This window comes from Penaeus monodon, chromosome 26 (assembly GCF_015228065.2).
Source record: "Penaeus monodon isolate SGIC_2016 chromosome 26, NSTDA_Pmon_1, whole genome shotgun sequence".
NCBI lineage: Eukaryota > Metazoa > Arthropoda > Malacostraca > Decapoda > Penaeidae > Penaeus > Penaeus monodon.
In genome coordinates, this window is record NC_051411.1 from 2677596 (window position 1) to 2682595 (window position 5000).

Genomic DNA, 5000 nt, shown 5'->3' on the forward strand with positions numbered 1-5000 from the left:
TATATACATACATATATATATATATATATATTTATATATATATATATATATATATATATATACATATATATATATATATATATATATATATATATATATATGTATATATATACATATATATATATACATATATATTCCGTGGAAAGGAACTGGGGACCCTACCACGTACTCATTCCAAGAGCATCACATGAAAAACTACAATTAAGTATCATGCTGTGACCACGGGGCTCAGACATGAACCTACCGTTAAAAGAAAGAAGATACATATATATATATATAATATATATATATATATATATATATATATATATAATATATATATATACACCACATATATATATATAATATATATATATATATATATATATATATATATATATTATATATATATATATATATTATATTATAATATATATATATATTATATATATATATATATATATATTCATATATATATATATATATATATATATATATATATATATACATATATATATATATTAATATATATATATATACACACAAGCACACACACAAGCACACACACACACACACACACACACACACACACACACACACACACACACATACACACACACACACACACACACACACACACACACACACACACACACACACACACATATATATATATATATATATATATATATATATATATATATATATATATATATATATATATATATATATATATATATATATATATATATATATATATATATATATATATATATATATACATACATGCATATATGTATAATATATATATATATATATATATATATATATATTATATATATATATATACATATATATAATATATATATATATATGTATATATATATATATATATATATATATATATATATATATATATATATATATATATACATATACATTCACACACACACACACACACACACACACACACACACACACACACACACACACACACACACACACACACACACACACACACACACACACACAGCGAGAGAGACAACTTTTTCCGCAACAAATGAAAGACATTTTCCAGCCTCAGATTGTTTCTCAACATGCTTTTGTCAACAAAAATCGCTTTCATATGAAATTTGAAGTTCCTCTTCACTTGAAGTATCCCAATGGGTAATTGCAAAAGATTTTTTTTTTCGTTGCAATTCTTCACCCTGAATTCATGTTGAAAGAATTTAGTTATAGTTTGACTTACCGAAAGGATTTTCGTTGGCGAAATACTTATTGGTCTATTATTCAGTTTATATGAAATTATGTAATTGAAGAGAAGAGAAGTTTCAAGTCCTGGTAATATTTGCATTTGAATGTTTGATGAGAAGGTGCCAATATCACCGAGATGACTCGACCTCTTCAGAAATAACATTTTCGACAAAGACAACAACAACAACAACAACAATAACAATAATAATAATAGTAATAATGATGATAAAAATAATAACAAAAATAATAATATTAATGTTTACAACAACATAAACAAGAAAACAACAACAACAATAATAATAATGATAATAATAATAATAATATCATATAAATATGATAATATAATAATCAACAGCACCATTACCAGTTACCAAATAGCAATATTGTAATAGTGTAACAGAAATAAATACATTCTATTGACAAACTCGTCAACATGCAAAGCGAATCAATTGTCTTTAAGTGCACGAAGACTCAGCATGAAACATTGCACAAGTATTAAACGGTGACAAAGGATACATTTCCTCTTAAACTATCAATTCACATTATAAAGAAGGATCTCTCTTTGTGATGGAACTCGACTAAAGCAATAACTTGCAGCCCAATACTCTTTATAGGAACTATTTACTTAATATATATATTTTTTTCTCTCTCTCCATTATTCTCGACCTAGAGTCTTAACTCCCTGATTTTAAACATTGCGTGAATCTGCAAAAACTACAAGACTACAGCAAACATTCCGGAAACTAAAGGAATACAAACTTCTGTATTCGCCATGAAAGTAAAACCACCATTAACTACTCGAACAAGCCCTCTCTTTGTTACGGAATTAGACTTGAACTCGAAAGCTTTTGATAATCCAGTGATGGAAGTTGGAAGGGCCCGACAGGAGAGACCAAACGCTTGCACAAAGTTTTCTTTTGGAAAATGGAAATACATTTTCAAATCATATTTCCAAGATATTGTAATCAAACACTACTATCATTATCGTCATTGCCATTATCATTATCATCTTTATCATTAGAATTACGTTAACATGACATGGTATGACTATTTGCAATTAATTACAGCATCAAAAACATTAATATTAACATCACCACCACCATAATCATAATACCATTTTTTAAAAAAGATGTGTCCTAATCACAATGAAAACGTCTAATCCATCTACTGATTTTAGCTAAAATAACACGACACACAGCATTACAAGACCACAAAGAGAGTACACGCGAGCTAAAGGAATATCAACGTCTACAGTTCCTTTCAAACTAAGACCACCATTAACTGCACAAACAAAGCTTTCTCTTTGCAACGAAATTGGACTAGAACGGCAAAGCTTTTGATAATCCAGTGAGGGAAGACAGTGGTGCCCTTCAGGAAACTCTAAACCTTTGAGGTGAGTTTGCTTTTAAAAGAAACGGGTTTGTGTGTTATTATCTCTATCGATACAAATAATTCGTATGCATGTTATTACCCTTCTCTATACGCTTAATGGGTATGTATTATCTTACTTTGCGCGTTTCATAGAATGCATATTATTATCCCTCCCTGTATGCATAATGATATATATTGTTATCCAAATCTGAACATAATATATATATATATATATATATATATATATATATATATATATATATATATATATATATATATATATATACATATATATATGTATTATATATGTATACGCACACACACACACACACACACACACACACACACATACTTACTGAAGCATATTTCCAGGCTAACAGAGCACAAAAGAAAAAGAAAGAAACAAACGTAATGAACGAAAATATAACAGAAATGTTCCGATTAGATACAATATACGAAGCAGACGAGACGGAGAGACTAAGCGATTGATTTAGATCAATGGCAGGAGAAATGTGTTCAGGCATTTCTCCTCTTCGCTTTGTGGAAGCCTTCCTCTTGAGGTTTCCGTTCGTCTTCCTTTCCTCTTCTTCTTCTTCTTCTTTACTTCTCTTCGTTTTCGTTTTTTCTTTTTCTTTTCTTTTCTTTTTTTTTCTTTTTCTTTTTTTTCTTTTTTCTTTTCTTTTCTTTTTTTCTTTTTTTTCTTTCTCTTCTTCTAGGTCTGTCTCTGTTTCTCTCACTCATTTTTATTTCTAATATTCATAATCTGAATTCATTTTTGTTTAGTATCCCTATGCATATATATAGGCAGGAAACCATAAAATATATAAACTCTCATCAATTATCATAAAAAAAACTAGTAATTTTTTTTTTTTTTATGGGTAGGTAACTAAGTCAATTTACCGTTGTTCTGGATACCTATACATGGCCGTATTTTTCTTTATACTGCTTTCCCTCCATTCTAAGGTAGATAAATCAGATTACCATTGTATCCACAACTCAACTCTTTATCATATATCTAATGTGGTAGACGTGTGTTTTCCTGGCTTTTATAAAGTTTAAACACGTCAACACCCGAGCGTATATGTCACTTTTCCTTCTTTATTTTCCCTCTTGTATCTTTTGTTATTTTATTTATTATTATTATCGTTTTATTTTATTTGTTTATTTTACAAATTCTAATCGATACACCCACCTCTTTTTCCACCTAATTCTCTACTCTGTCTGTATTCTTCCTTTCTCGTTCCTCGTCCGTATTCCTCATAATTCCTCCTCCTCCTTTTCCATTTTCATCGCTGGTGTCAGATTATTTTCCTTTTTTTCTTATCTTTCTTCCACACGTGAATCTTCCCGAAGCGCGAGACAGATTCGAAAGCTCAGTGAACCGTGAGACATTAAATGAGAATTGAACATTATCTTTCTCCTTTTTATACAGTTGGTTTTCTGAAGGTGAAATCCGGTAAGTTTGTTAAGGAATTTGCTATAATTCCATGTGTTTTATATGTATTTCCTTATTCTCAACACCGTTCTTTTCCATTCTCTAAGTTTCGTTTTTTTTCGTCAATCACCCCTTCCCTAATTCTCATAATTTCACATACATCTTTTCTCTTTATATATTTATTCATCTTTTTTATCTCTCTCTCCGACTGGAATTTATCTTTCCTTTCCTAACTTCGTATATCTCATGATTGTTTGCTTGTTCTAAGTATTTCAAAACAGGTTCAACAGTGAATTACATTTCTAGGAGTATTTCGTCTCCTGGTCAGGAAGTAATTCCTTCTATCGCTGAATTTGGTATAAAATTATTTTCAGTTGATACACTACAACTTGTCTTAACTGCTTTTTGATAAAATTAAGAGCCGCTCTGTTGCAAGAGCTGTACAGTGCCACAAAATAAACGCAGTGATATTATCAAAGGTAAATGGTTACACTATAGTTATATGTATGTAGTTCCTCAGTTACTTGATTTACATGCGCCTGTTAGGTAAAGGGGTGGTGTTTACTTTTTCCTTTTGGTTTTGATTTTTCAAAACTGTAAGTTGTCAAGAAGTGGCACGTATTTATTTTATTTTATTTTATTTTATCTATTTATTATTATTATTTTTTAATATATGTTACCAAATGAAGTATGTCTTCGAAATATTGCATATCCAACTCCTTGCATGTCATTAAACTCATGCCGTGTATTTCAGTCCAGTAATATTTGCCTTCTCTCTCTCTCTCTCTTTCTCTCCTCTCTCTCTCTCTCTCTCTCTCTCTCTCTCTTCTCTCTCTCTCTCTTCTCTCTTCTCTCTTCTCTTCTGTCTCTCTTCTTCTCTCTCTCTCTCTCTCTCTCTCTCTGTCTCTGTCTCTGTCTCTGTCTCTGTCTTCGTCTGTCTCCTGCTCTCTCTCCTCTCTCT